At 34.9% G+C, this 16,136-nt stretch overlaps 1 protein-coding gene and 1 long non-coding RNA gene across 3 annotated transcripts in view; one reads left to right on the forward strand and one right to left on the reverse strand.

Moving 5' to 3' along the window:
- Positions 1 to 9,438: 9,438 nt before the first annotated feature.
- On the reverse strand, positions 9,439 to 11,615 carry LOC128211450 (uncharacterized). Its single transcript, XR_008257287.1, has 3 exons — positions 11,588 to 11,615; positions 10,733 to 10,806; positions 9,439 to 9,878 (listed from the first exon to the last, which is right to left on the reverse strand). It is a non-coding gene; the product is annotated as an uncharacterized LOC128211450 (long non-coding RNA).
- Positions 11,616 to 14,429: 2,814 nt separating this feature from the next.
- LOC128211431 (uncharacterized) overlaps positions 14,430 to 16,136 on the forward strand; it is a 46,774-nt gene continuing 45,067 nt past the window's right edge. Inside the window, exon 1 of one of the 2 annotated variants that reach the window (XM_052916218.1) lies at positions 14,430 to 14,546. The gene's annotated coding sequence lies outside the window, so the exon portion shown is untranslated. The remainder of the gene's footprint in view (positions 14,547 to 16,136) is intronic. The other variant, XM_052916219.1, reaches the window with a different exon arrangement.

A 16,136-nucleotide genomic window follows, 5' to 3' on the forward strand; every position in this document is an offset into this window, starting at 1 on the left:
ACTGAAATAAAGAATACATACCATGACCTGAGTGCTTTCACATGTCAGTTTATCACAAATCATCCAAAAGTTGTATTGTCATGTTTCTAATCATAGTTCATATTCACCTGATTTAATGATCATTTTTTTTACTTCACTAATCCCTTTAATATTAATTTGTTTTAATTGGTGTAAATCCATTTATTTATTTAAACATCATCAATATTCTTTTAATGAAATCTCAACAAAGTGGCTGTAGCTTTGATTTGAAATTTGCTCCCTAAATGCTGAGATTTAATTGGTCCTTGGTACAATCAGATGAGATCAGGCTTATCATGCATGTTGTAAAATTGGAAAGGAAATGACAAAGAATTTGGTAGTCATTACAAGATACTCAAGGAATAATAATTCTATAAATGTTGTAATTACATGCAATTGATTCTTGCCTATAAGTAAAATGTGTTCTTTTGATTACACAATGAAAAAGAAATTATAATATATTTTTGATTTTTAAAATAATCTTTCTTTTTATTTCATTATTTTATTTTTTTTTATTTTGAAGGTATATTGATCAATAATAAAATGCTTATTTACTGGTTGATTCATTCATTCATTCATATTCTTGTATTTATGTGTGTATTTCATAAATGTTTTTTTGAGAAGGGTATGATTCACATTAATATTAAAAAAAAGTAAAAGATACACTTCTTAACAAAATGACGCACTTAAAACGCACTTACTGGTGGTCAAAAAAATATCAAAATAAAAGACGCACTTAAAACGCACTTATTGGTGGTAAAAAAAGAAACAAAATAAAAGACGCACTTTTCTCTTAAAAGATCCACTTAAAACGCACTCTGCTGAAAACGAAAACCTAAAAGATTCACTTTTAACGCACTTCTGTATAAAAAGCGCACTTATTGACAGAAAAAATACACTTAAACGCACTTCTGTTAGAAAAGACGCACTTATTCACACAAAAAACGCACTTAAGTTAACAAAAGACGCAGAAAAAATACACTTATTTAGAAAAGATACACTTAATACGCAGTTTTTCATAAAAAATACGCAGAAAAAATACACTTTTTCAGAAAAACGCAGGAAAAATACGCTTTTTTTGTGCGTTTTAAGCGCGTTTTGGTAAAAAGTGTTTGATTTTTTGAGAAAGGAGACGCGTATTTATCCAAATCGAACGTTTTTGTTGCAGTATGCCGTAAAGGTCAATCTTACTAGCATAAAAGTTATATTTTTCTTGTAGATGGGAATCTTACCTTATCAGAATAGTAAAAAATATTAGATTATCTTAATTATTTTAGGAACTATGCTCTATTAATTAGGTCCGTTTGGAATTGATGAATTTTTGCACATGTTCACCTTATGTTTATTTATATATTATACTAATTTTCTTTCATGTAGAATTGTGGAATGATTTTTTAAATGACATTTATTCACTTTTTTGACCAAAATAATAATTAAAATAATAAAAAAAAAATATTAAAAAAAAAATAAAAAATAATAATATCATACTGTATCCAGGCAATGTGACGAGCACTTTTGATTTTTTCCTTAAAGTAAACCTTGGAGGAAACGTGCGCCCGGTGTGGGAATCGAACCCTCAACAGCCTTAATACTAGCACGGTACTCTAACCAACTGAGCTAGCCCCCACACACTACATCCTTCAAAACTATATCTTAAATGATTTATGCATGTTTTGTCTTATTTTGTAACATATCAAAGTATAGTTTTTATTTAATGCATATGCAATGCATATACCGTAATAGTAAAATAAAGTTTGGCTCAGAATTGACAACCACTGCTATCCCTGCAGATTCAATATTGTTCTTGTGTTATCATACAACTGTATCAGTGAGTGATGCATAATACATTTACTTCAAAGTACACATAAAAATAAAATTGCAAATTAAAATTTCAGATTCCTCAGACGCAGCGTATCATGAAATTCCTGTCCCTGTGAGGCAACGAGGCCGTGCTCGAGGTGTGTGGACCCTAAATATAAACCTGACTGACAGTCCTATGTGCTTCATGGCATGCCATGAGCTTTACCATTCACACAAAAACATTAAACAAGCCAAAGCTAGAACTGTGTATAATTTGTAAATACTATTATCAAGGGCAGTAATGACAGGTGCGTCCATGCTTCCCGGTTCATTGTTTTGAGTGGAAAACGTCCTCGATTCGGTGAGTATTACCACTGTTTTCTATATGTTTCAACGATAATTTTTAGAAACGACCATGTGCACCGAATGAAGAGCAATTGCTCGTTTACGAAGACGCTTGTTTTAGATCAAAATAATGTCTGTATTAAAATATCTTGTGAAACAATGCACGTTCTTACTAGGCTTCCCGACTCACTCAATGCATTTTCAAGATCTATGGCACATAAATATAACGAATAAAAGGCGTCGATTTTTTTTTAAAATACGACATCACCCGAGATACAAGAACAATCCTTTATTTCTTTTTTTTTTCAACATTGTCGTAATAATTTGGTATCAGAGTAACAAGAAATATATTTGCTTTCAGAAATAATACATTTTTGATGACATCACCAACAAATATAATCAATTCATACTGTACTGAAATAGCAATATGGTATTTCAATTTTAACATACTGTTTTGACCGCGTAAAATTGGAACATCGATGTTTAAAAGCAAAAAAAAATAACAAGTTCTAGAAATACTCATGACCTGTTCTTTATTAATAATTATCTTTAATCTTTTGGGAAAATTATGCCTAAAAATCAAAATGTTTTACCATCTCATTTTAAAAAAAAATAGAGTTTATAATTCCCAACCACAGATACTTGATTTCAGCCATGCCTGCAAGTTATAAAATCTTCACAGAAACTAATATTTACGTGTAAAAAATGTATTTAATTACTTTTTAATGAAAATACAATTTTAACTTTTGTAACAAATGTTAGCTAATGAAAAGAAAGAAGAAGAAATAAGTCCTGTGCTTAAACACATAGGCTAAAGCATTACAATTGAAGAGTTGCAAGTTGAGGTTTTCATTTGAGGTGTGCTACCTTAAAATAGCTAGCTATGTGTTTAATTCTGCGAAAGCCTGAAATAAACTTGGCGCTAGCTGGAATTTTCTGTGACATATTTGGCGCTGAAAGGGTTAACAGTAGGGTTTAGATTTTTTGTAAATTCTGAACTAAAATGGCTACCAACGCCAATCGGGTAGCGATTGCAAGAGTGATAACTGAAGTTTATATTTTATTGCAAATGCCTATTCTCACTTTTTGAGTTATTTTTCAATTCACCTTGTCTAGTCATTTCCATGGCATGAGATATGACAAAGTGTTTTAACAGATAATTATTTTTAAACAGGTATTCCAAAGGAAAAGTGGAAAAGCTAGGTTATTAGATTTGGGTATGTCGTTGGGCAGACAGGAGGCTGTGACCATTGGCGCCTTGTGTCCCGGCTTTAACTTAGCCATACAAATAGTATTTTGAAATAACTTTGCAAAAATGTTTATTTACTAGAAAACTGTGGTTTTGAATTATTTCATTTATAAAAAAGTTTAAAGCAACACATTTGTTAGATCTCAAAACTCATATTTTTATAAAATTATCTTGTAGTGTTATCATTCTTTCATTCGGATGTTATCCTTGTTCTGTTTACAATATCATTGTTTAGTTAAGCGAATAAAATGTGAGTAAAAGCGACTATATAAATTACATTTGTTCACTCTTCGCTCGCTCCTCTTTTTTGCTAAGCAAAACAAATATTAAATTATTATTTCGCGCGCTCTCTATTCTTTGAAAAATATCCGAGGAACAAGTTATCAATTCGGAAAGGCCTATGGACTCCCTGAAAAATGCTGAACCTAGATGACAGGAAATTGACAATTAGAAATGTTACAATGACAGAAAAAATGGAACTACTTAATTAATACAAACTGTAAGCTGTATTATAAACCAAATTTACAATCAATCCTTTTTAATGTAAGACATACACTTATTAAGCCCGACGCCGTTATAACTTAATAAGCTTCACGCTAGAGCGGTGAGGGCCGATCAATAAGAGACTGTTTGAAACAGATAGCAAATAAGGTTTTCATATATATTTTTTTATTCACAACCGATTTTGTTTTCAACATTGGTATACTTCAATATATGATTTTTACTCTTAAAACATCTCTTCTTAGACATGAAGACATATAGTGCAATACATGTAAAAACATTATCGAACTATATTTCAATGATATCAGCCATCTCGCTTACACAGAGACACGACGCGCGTGAATGCCTGACACCAAAACACGCGTCTGCCAAGCAACACCGTCTCTGTGTAAAAGATTGTAACTCAAAACGTTAGATATGGAGTTTGCGGACAGAATGTCCCATCTTGCCAAGCAACACATTGTTTGTGTGAGAGATTATATTTAAAACAATAGATGGGGAGGCTGCGGGCGAAGGAAGGTATCCGGCAAAGCAACATTGTTTGTCTGTAAGAGAAGTTGTAACTAAACCAAAAATTAACGGTGAGTTTGCAGGAGTGACGTCCCATCCTGTCTAGCAATATTGTGTCTGTGTATGTAGCTAAACATATGGACGTGTAGTGTTTCGGTTAAAAAAAACGTGCTGGTAAGCTACATCATATATATGTGTGAGAGATTTTAACTAAAAATGATGGACGGGGATGAACCGAGTGGGAAGCCCCGTATGCCACGCAACACCGTTTATGTTTGAGTGATTGTTAGCAAAAAGATGGAAGGATAAGTGGGTTATTCCCTCGTGCCTATCAACATCTGGTATGTGTGAGAGATTGTAAAGAAACAATGAACGAATAGGGTGCGGGCGGCGTTTCCCAAACGACATCGTGTTGATTTGAACAAATATTTTGGAGCATTCAATTTTAGAACGAGAATAACAATATAAGTAATAGAACTGTAACGCCTGGTTCACGTGTTACCTTTCCCATATGGGGGTTGATGTGTAGACAAAAAAAAAAAAAAACACAATAGCTTTTAGTCTGTCAATAGTGATAGCATGATTCTACTTACTGGTGGTTAATACATAAAGTCAATTTGAAAAGATCGTTGACTTTGAGTGTGTTTGATTTTGATTGTTTTCTAATCATTAATCTGTAAAATGAGTGTTTTAAATTCCCGGTGCCGACATTATTACATATTAATATGATGACAACTGAGTACGAATATATTATGACAACGCGGCATTACGAAAACGATAACGAAACAAGACTGTGCGAAGATGATAACGCGATATATCACGATATAGCGTTGTTGTAAACGCGACAGAACGATGGTAATCAAAGCACTGCAAGTGCTGAGGGACGGTGCCTCTGGTGTATGTGCAGAAAAATATACAGGGAGAGCTGCCTGGTTTCAAAATCGTGTCGTTGTTATCAACTATTGACAGTTTGGTTATTTCAAGAGCCAACTTTCGTCATGCATGAGTTTTTATGAATGCATGTTAAGCAAGCGATCACTTCGTACGAAGTTGCATACAAAGATTTCTGCGACCGTTTTATTAACGCTTTCGTACGTAATTACTCTTCAAAATGGGGAAGGATCGGACGAAAATATAAACAAACCGTAGATGTGAGAATACTAAAAAAATCGCAAATAGTGATTTGATCTGCTTCGCTTTTCGAATAATCAAAATAGACATTTACTATTTATTTTAATAAATATAGTGGGTGGTAACGTTTTGTCGACTACGGTTGCTACGTCATGGTTTGGCCCGTTTAAACAGCTGTTTCCTGTGTCTCATTGCAATGCTTTCAGGTGATGACACATTTCGATACCAACTATTCATTTCTTATCGCTTGTATTGTGTATAATAATTGTTATGGCGTTAACATGTTATTTAAATAATCACATCCCAAAAGGTAAATGTGCTATTACGTTCGTTAATTCTTTGTTCTATTCGATGGAAAAAAACGGAAGTACAAATTTAAGAAAGAGTTTAGTTAGCGAATATTATTTGAACTGTTTCCTTAAGGTATGTAAGGTTACACACTCAAATATGTTTTAATATACAATTCTATATACTAACCAGTATACAAATGACATTTGTCATTACAAATAGGTAGACCTATTGTCAATTACAGTATCCTCTTTGTTTGTTATTGATATGATTTATCAAGTTTTTCATTGCAGGCAATATTTTGAAAGAAAAGCTCAGTCATCTGAGATGCAGTGTTGCAGCACTGAAAAGCATTGGGTATGACTGTATATCTCAGCGTATGATTAAACTAACTATTGCAAAAACTATGCAAAAAGTAATCGGGGAGTTGGATTATTATTACATTTTTTAGTGTTATTAGACCCAGTCTTTCAAAAACAGATGCAATTGCCATAATAACATAGTATGAAATAAGAAAATACTTGCTACTGCTTCTTATAAACTACCGATATATGTAATCTTTATACAAAATATCACTGTCAAGGCAGGCATTTCATTTGAATTTGAGAAATGGCTTTTACAAAACAAATTTGTACTGTAGTGTTTTTTTATCTCTTAAGATAAATGTGTTACTTTTACAAGAAATATTATCAAGAATTGTATTTGAAAAAAATGTTAGACCATTTCTTTTTTATTTTACTAACAACTTTCACATTTTATGGATAATAGTAAAGATTATGTATCTTCTATTTTACAGGTGCCCATCATAGAGTGTTTCTCTTTGCCTGCAATCAGGATACATCAACTGACGTTTGAACTTTTTTTTTAACTTGGGATTCAAACACATGCCCTCTTGGGTAGGAGAAAGTCAGACAAACACCTGTGGCTATATCACTACACTTCTCTAAGTCTAGCTCTATGAGTGATCATGATGTGAAATAAAACAAAATGCAGTCATCTTTTTGTTATATTAAATAAGTTATGAACAAAAAAATATTTCAAACATTTTATTAATTCGTTATTTTGAAAAACAGTATGAATAAACATACATGTATACCAATAGACAAACAAATAATTGGCAAAGAATGGGCACAAAAATATGAGAATATTGAAGTTGGAGATTTATTGTTAATATTGATTTTAATGTGACAGAAAATGCCCCAATTTGCCAAAAAGCATTGAATATCAAATGACAATGCTTGGATTTACAAAATTCTGCCCAAATGAGTATAGATCTGTGAGTTGCTGTTTGGTATTTGTTCATAAAAGTCATGATAGATAAATCAAAGTTTAAAAAAAAAATGTTGCAAACATAAAACAGTGGAGGATCTGATGTTATGTTGAAATGATATACTTGTATAAGCTATTTAATAATAATAATAATAATAATAATAATAATAATAATAATATCTTTATTTTAAGAAGGTGACATATTAAGATCATGTACAAAACTACAGAATCTTATTTTCGATATGGCCCTCTGAAACAGAATGAAAATATGGCAAATAATCATAAGACAAACATGAAGACGATGCTAACAACGATGACGATGATGATGATGATTATAAGTATGCTGTTGATGCTGACGATAATGATGCATATGATGACATGATGATGATGTTGAATCAATATTAGACAGATACTCTCAGTTAAATATAATTATGAATAAAACATCACAATTTGTATAATCACAATTTAAACTGTATATGAGCAGATTCTTATGGAAATATGAGCTTTAAGTATTACTTTATTCCAAAATGGTGACCTAGAAGGTTAAGTTCCTTGTATTGGTCAATGTTATATTGTTCACTTGACAGCTTGAGGTAAATGCAAGATATAATACAGTCAAGTTCAGAAACTGCTCAACAGTTATAATAATAAACCCTTCCTCTCAATATGGTGTACATTTGTGGGAAGTTATATCAAATCCTTCAAAAGGTTAAAGAGACATGGAGCAGACACAATTTGTTACAGACAGAAAGACAGACAACTGGAGCTAAATGAATTAGTCTATTTCAGGAGGAGATATACTTAGCCAAATGGTTCTTGAGAAAAAGTCATTAAAAATGATTTATAAAAAGTACAATAAACAGGCAGTCATAAAAGTTAATATGAACACTAACTTAGTCTTAGATGAGCAGGATGAAAAATGTCTTAAACAAAATAATTGAGAAGTTGCCCAAAATGTTACAGCTACATGAAAGAAATGAGCCAAGTATCAACAAGAGATGTTTGTCAAACATTATGCCCCCACCTCAGCGTCATGGTGTCAGGATTATATGATTAATTTAATGAAATAAGCATGGACCGAAATGACAGCTGATTAATCACTGACATTGGATGCTGTTGAGGCAGTTTTAAGATTATGACCATTCAAAGTGTGAGGATAGAGTGTGTTATGACCATGACCTTTGACTCTATGACCTCAAAATCCATGAGTCATCAGCTGGTCTACAAAAATCTAAATGTCAAGTTTGAGGGACATGGGTTCAGGCATTGACATGTTATCACACGGACAAGCTTTTTTCAATCAATGTCACTGTGACCTTGACGTTTGACACGATGACCCCTAAAATGAAAGGGACTCATCTACAGGCCAGACACAACTTCAAGTCAGGTTTGAGGGTCATGGTTACAGGCATTGTGAAGTTATCACTCGAAACATTTTCGCATTCAAGGTCACTGTGAACTTGACCCAATGACTCCTAAAATCAATAAGCGTTATCTCCTTGTCAGGACCAACTTCCATGTGAAGTTTGTTGATCATAGGTTCAGGCATTCTTTTTTGCATTAAAGGTTATTGTGACCTTGACCTTGGCTTGATGACTCTCAAAGTCAAGAGGGGTCATCTACTGTTCAGGCCCAACCTTTATGTCAAGTTTGGTGACCATTCAGACTTAATGGCATGATTGGTCCAGGAATTGTCGAGTTTGCTTTCAAGATCACTATGACCTTGACCTTTGACCCCTAAAATCAATAGGGGTCATCTACTGGTAAGGCCCGACCTCCGAGTTAAGTTTGAGGGCCATGGGGGCAGGCATTGTTGATTTATCATTTGGACAACCTTTTACCATTCAAGGTCACAGTGACCTTGATCTTTGGCTCGATGATCCCCAAAACCAATAGGAGTCATCTACTGGTGAGGCCCAACTTCCATATCAAGTTTGATGACAAAAGGTCTAGGCATTGTTGAGTTATCACTCGGACAAGCTTTAAAATTAATTTACCATTCATGGTCACTGTGACCATGACCTTTGACCAGATGAGCCCTAAAATCATCTACTGGTCAGGCCCAACCTTCATGTCAAGTTTGATGACCATACGTCAAGGAATTGTTGATTTATCACTCGGACAAGCTTTGGTCTACAGATGGTAGACGGTACCGACCGACATGTGCAAAGCAATATACCCCTCTTCTTCGAAGGGGTGCATAATAAAAAATGTCTTATTATGCACAGCAGTAATTACATTGACAGAGACATTTTTCCTTTGAAGTATTTATAAATTGAGTCAGTAGCCGCGTTCTTAGATGACATAACAGTGTAGTATGTTGATTATAATATTTGTTTCCTTTTTAAAAGATATGCCAGCATGTATAAAGATGGTCTCTTCTTCCTGTATAGAGTCAACATCAAAGTCCACAGTAAATAGATTCATGTGAGTTGCACGAAGACAGAATTTTCAAGTTTAAACAATTTACAATGTTGAACTGATGTAAATAGTTGCTCAGATCACAGCAAGGGTAAACTGAATCAGAATGAATCCATTGAAGGTGTTGAAACAGTTTCTGTTTGAAGGCTGTTCAACTCAAGCACAATCCTTTGATATGAGATGGTGGCATAAACTGTTTTGTGAATTCTGTCCTTGAAAAGTCTTTGGTAGTCTCAAGTATCACTTTGAAAAACAGTTAAGATGAATGTAGAGATTGGAAAGTCTATTGCTCTTTCGGTAACTTTCATTCTAGCATCTGAAGTATTTGTGACATGGCACTGAGTCTCTGAAACGAAAAACAAAAATTATTTAAGAGCAAAAGAAAAATGATAAAGAAAAATTGAGTACATATAATACAAAATATTTTAAATTTACACCTTTTAACAGTCACAGAATATTTCACAGAGCCACTTGTAAAATACTTATAATAAAACATCAGTTGTTTTCTCAGTTAGATAAAGGGCACAACTCAAAATCACTTACTAATAATTAGGACCTATACATCATATACAAATATAATACAATAACATTAGTGTATTGTCTCTGACATGACGGACGGCTATAATGATACCTTGAATTTGGTTCTTTGACAACAGACTTATCTGCTAGAAATCATTAAAAACCCTTTTTATTTCATTTGTTTTCTTTAAGGCTGGACTCTTATAGATTAACAGTTTTGATAATATTTTATCTTTTATCCAGGAATGATCAAATTTTGTGTAAACATCTGAAAACCAGCGATACAAGAATGCTGACAAAAGATTTTATCGCAGTTTTTCATATTTCTGTCGTAAATTAATGTTTTTGAAAAATGCATAAAACATCAATTTTTGAAAATAAATATGAAAACTTGCAATGTGATTTTTTCAGCAGCGACTGCCAGTCTTATATCACTTGTTGCTATGCATTTTCACATGCAATGTTACATATATACAGTATCCACTGATGTGGATCATTCCATATATATGCTGCACATCTTTATTATTATAATTATAGAATGTGCATCAAACTATATGCATGATAAGCTTTGTATTAAATTGAGATTTGTTAAAAAAAATGCTACAAACTGACTGTAAATACATACATATAATGCACGATTTCCACGTGAGTAAACCGGAATTAATATGGAAATTTAGTTACCCATCCAGAAACCTGCAGTTCTGTGTAACAATCCGTCCTGCCTAGTTACCAGCATCTTGGATCCATGTCAAGATCTGAAATAAAAAATAAATAATCTATTTATTTATAAACAGGTTGTTTTCTTTCTGAAGCTTAAAATATGGTTGACATTTTTCTTTAAATGCAAGGTGGTTTCTGTTTTAATTAAGCCATTGCTTGAGCTCAAGTAGTCATCAGTCGTGGGGTTCAAGATCTGAACCTGTCCCACTTTTGCACCCAGGTTTACCGTAGTAATATTATACCGTTCATGAGTGTGTCCCAGTACTAACCCACAAAGATCAGTTTGTTTGCAAATTAAGTTATCAGGAACAGTTTGTCGAGCTGGTTGAACAATTCAACTGCAAGCTTTAAGTTATTTTAAGTTCTAAGGGCCTGTGAGCCAAGTTGATAGAGCCCAAACTTGCAAACAGGGAGTCCCCAGTCCAAGTCCCATTACTAGCTGCAATGTTTTCAGAACCGCAAGAAAATTGAAAAAAAATGTAGTTTGGGACAAACAAGTCTCCCAACTGTGACCAATAGAGCTTATGCTTACCTTATGGCTGCTCTGGATATTTTAAAAAAATACTTTTTGACCCATCCCACCCCCCCACATCCCCACCCCAGGCAACTTTTAAATTTTTAAGCTTCAATGTTGATTTAGAATTTCTGAACACTATTAGAGACATGATAATCTTGTAAATTTTATAAGTTAAAGCAAGTTATTGAAAAATAATCAAAACTTTGACAGATGAAATGACAGATCAGTGTAAACACTGTCATAAAATCAGTCTGTTTTAGCTTGTTTGTTTTACTTAAAACACCGTAAAATTCATATACCATGAGTCTAATGGTTGGATAGTATTTCAGTCTATATTTCAGTGTTCTTATCACATCAAAATGCATCGAAATAAGAGCATTTTGTTTTTCAAAACATTTTGACAGTTGGCGCGAGGTTGCGTCCCCTGAAAATTTAGTCAAAACGGCGTCTTAACGATTTGTTAATTTACTCACCGGGTTGCAGATTCCACAGAGTCGTCTTCTGTCTTGAAATTGGCACTTGGTTTTGTTAAAATACGCCATAATAAATGAAAGATCGCCAATATAGAATATTTCTTTTGTTGTGGCGGCCATTTTTAGTCTACGAAGTTCGTACGCCACCCTAGAGCTTTCGTAGAAATTTTCGTAGATCTACGAAGAAACAGCTAGGTGCTTGTTCGTACGAAATTCTTAATAAAACGGCTAAACAGCCTGAGATACATCGTACAAAGTTCGTAAGCAAAACAGACTTCGTACGAAGTTTAATGAAACAGGCCCTTATTCTAGTAAAGCTTGGAGTCCGGATTTATTCTAGCAAGTAATTTGGTTGGTGCCAAAAAAGTAAAAAGTCCAATGTCATTAAATGTAACGGTCAGCTCGCGCAGAAAAAAAATCAAGATAAAATAAATCATGCATTCTTAAGTAATGTATTTTAAACATATCCTATGTGCTTTAGCATTATAGGTTTATTGCATAATTATTAATGTTCTTGTAAGCTATTGAATATTACTGGTGTTTTAAGCATTGAAAAAACGCACTCTTTCTTCGACCGAGACAGGCGGTAAATCGGTTTGTAACTTTTCAGCCGATTGCCCCTACTATGAACGCTGCCCTGAGCGGGCACCGTCCAAAAACCACGATAGTATATCGTATTATCGCGTTTTGTTGTCGTAGTGTCGGAGATTGTACTGTCATGTTTTCGTTACCGTAGTTTCTTGATTTTGCGTTTTCATTATCGTTGTATCGAGTATTGCGTTTCCGATTAACACATTCAAAGGCGATGGTCATAACGGAATTTTCTACCCGCACACTCCCGAAAACATCGTTTTAGTTACAACCTCACACACAAACACGATTTGGTTAGGCAGGAGGGGACAGTCATCCCGTACACTCCTCGTCTGTCTTTTGTATTCACAATATCTCACACGCAAACAGTTCTGCTTGGCAGGATGGGACATCAAACCCTCGCCCTATCCGACTACCTTTTTAGTAAAAATCCCTCACACATAATCGGTGTTGCTTGGCATTAAGGGCACATCAATCCACTGCCCTCCCGTCCATCATTTTAGTTACAATCTGTCACACATAAATGGTGTTGCTTGTAAGCAGGATATATTCCGACGGAACCCTCCTCGATCAATACTGGGCTCTGATAGGCCACTGCACTCGTCCACCTGTTTAGTTACAATCTCTCACACAGACAAGATGCTGTTTGGCATCTGGAGACATCCCTTATGCACCATCACCGTCCATAGTAAAGATACAATCTCCCAAATACGATATTGCTATAAAGGATAGAACACAACACCCGCACCACAATCAATTGTTCGTGTTACAATCCCTCGCACAGACACGATGATGCCTGGCAGGCCATCACACTCCCCATCCATCTTTAAGTTAGCATCTCTCTCAAATAAGACACTATATTGCTAAAAAGGAGGGAACATCCTATCCGCACCCTCTCCGTCCAACTTTTTAGTCTCTCACACAGAAAAGATGTTACTTGGCAGACACGCGTTTGGAGTCAGGCCTTCACACACTCAGAAATTATATGTGAAACGAAAATTAGTGGGTTTATAACACAAAAATATTAGTATTTTAAGCCTCAGAAAAGTAGCGCTTTCAAAAAAATAGCTTCCTATTTTAATTCACACATACATGTGTCTTTACAAAGATTCGGCTGTTTTGAGCCCGTATTAATACCAGAAGTAGGTTCAATGCAATGGCAAAATCATTTTATATTGCACAGCTGCACACGTAGCTTAACTCCATGTATATTCCCATCTATGTCACAGATGGCTAACAGGGTGGGGGTACACGTATTCCGAATCTGCAACGGTGTAAGTGAGGTTTGGGAGTCTGATATGCAAGATGGCGGAGAAACAATGACAAAATAGGGTTTACGGAACCAGTTATCGCCTGATGAGTAGTATAAAGTATATATTTCCAAAATATCGAGACGCACATTCGTCATTGTATGGCCGCCATCTTGCAAATCAGACCCCAAACCTTCACTTAAACCTTTGCAGATTCGGATTACGTGTCCCCCCCACCCCCATTCGGAACCCCTCAGCCATTTTTATCGAAAACAACCTCGGATGTATGCCGGTACATCAGTTGAAGTAGTTCGTAATTTTTTGAATTAAATCATTTTAGTAATGTAGTGTTTTAGAATTGTATTTATTGATCTAAGTTTAAATTGATTGCCAGTGAAGTATATTATTGCAAACATAATTAAGATTTCCAAGAGTAAAGTCATAAAGTTTAACTGCTAAATAAAATCACTACGCGATCTACTTGCAGCGGACTTAAACGTACCTCTTTTTTAGTATGTAAACCGTCCAAATACATCCGAGGTTGTTTTTGAAAAAAATGGCCGAGGAGCTCCGAATGCCCCACCCCCGGCTTATATCCTTAAAATATAATTCGATTTTGTTTTTACTTTAATTCCGCGTTTTGTTTCTCATGTCTAAGAAGAGATTTCATAACTGAGTAATAAATGAGGTACGAACATGTTGGAAACAAAATCGTTTTCAATGAAAACAGAGATATGATAACTTTATTTGTATTCTGTTTGAAACATTTAATCTATATTGATCAACCCTCACCGCTCTACCTTGACAGTGGATTCAGTCATAACGGCGTCACTGATAAAGTGTGCAATTTAGAGCTAGGTTGTCAGACCTGAAATATGGTTCATCAATAGTACATTTGGTTTACAAAACAGCTAATTGTTTGTTTTAATTGATGCACGAGTGTGGTAAGTTTCTTCACTTATAACATCAACTTAAAATTAAATTAAAAAGAAGCAGATACTCAATGAATATGAATTAAATGGTTGTCTTTATTGAGTACTTTCGTTTTCTATACGAAATAATTTATTCAAAGGAAGCTTCTGTCAGTAAAATAAATCTAATTTGCGGTGATTCTACTGATGCATTAAATTATGGGTTAATAAACGATCTTAGATAAAGTCAATTCATATTGCTAACCGACAAAAACATTCTACTTTCGATTTGCATGCATGCATATAGGTTCACACAAATATGGCTAGCTAGGAGGAAGTAAATTAATTTCCTTTTTGTTGACATTCAATGAGTTGTGGATCAAATGATTCGTTAGCTTATTAGTACCATTAACATGTATGCTTGAATTGTTAGTAGGTATTTATGTCATGATATAATGTTCAAACCTTTTAATGGTTCTGAAATATTTAAATAATATTTTCTTTTTACGTATGTGAAAAATAAGGTGCTAAATAGAGACCCGTTTTCTGTAAAAGATTAAATTCCCGTATACAATGATGACTCCCTACGATCGTGTTTATACTACCATAACTACTACAACTGTTACTGCTGCTGCTGCTGCTGCTTCTGTTGCTGCTGCTTCTTCTTATGCTACTGCTGCTGTGGCTTTTACTGCTGCTGCTACTACTATTATTGTTGTTAATGCTTCTACTCATACTTCTACAACTGTTACTGCTCCTCCTTCTGCTGCTTCTGCTGCTACTGCTACTTCTACTGCTACTACTACTGCTGCTGCTCCTCCTCCTACTGCTGCTTCTGCTGCTACTGCTACTGCTACTACTACTACTACTACTACTACTACTACCACTACCACTACTACTAATAATAATGCTTCTTCTACTGCTGCTACTGCTGTGACTGCTGTTGTTGCTACTACTTCTGCTGCTACTGTTACTGCTGTTGCTGCTGCTGCTACAACTAAAACTTCTACTACTGCTTCTAATACTACTACTGTTGTTGCTGCTGCTGCTCCTCCTGCTGCTGCTTGTTATGATGATGGTGGTGCTGCTGCTACTACTGCTTCCGCTACTGCTACTACTACTACTACTACTACTACTACTACTACAACTACAACTATTTCTACTACTTCTTTTGCAACTGCTGCTGCTTCTACTGATTCTGCTGCTGATGCTGCTGTTACGGCTGTTGCTGCTACTACTAATAATTTTACTGCTGCTACTTATGTTACTACTGCTGCTACTCCTCCTCCTGCTTCTGCCGCTACTGCCGCTGCTACCGCTACTACCGCTGCTGCCGCTGCTGCCGCTGCCGCCGCTGCCGCTACCGCTACCGCTACCACTACCACTACCACTACCACTACTACTACTACTACTACTACTACTACTATTTTGCTCCCACGACTACTGCTTCTGTTGAACTACCCCGGTCATTATTCTTAAAAATGTGACTCCCCTCTTATAAATGTGACTCCCGGGTCATAATATTACGACTTCTTTTCATGAAGTAAAATGATACCAAGGAGTTGTTTATTTATTGCGGTCGATTTCGTCGTAGGGTTCATTCAATAAGTCTTTACTTATACA

The sequence above is a fragment of the Mya arenaria genome, chromosome 12, assembly GCF_026914265.1.
Source record: "Mya arenaria isolate MELC-2E11 chromosome 12, ASM2691426v1".
NCBI lineage: Eukaryota > Metazoa > Mollusca > Bivalvia > Myida > Myidae > Mya > Mya arenaria.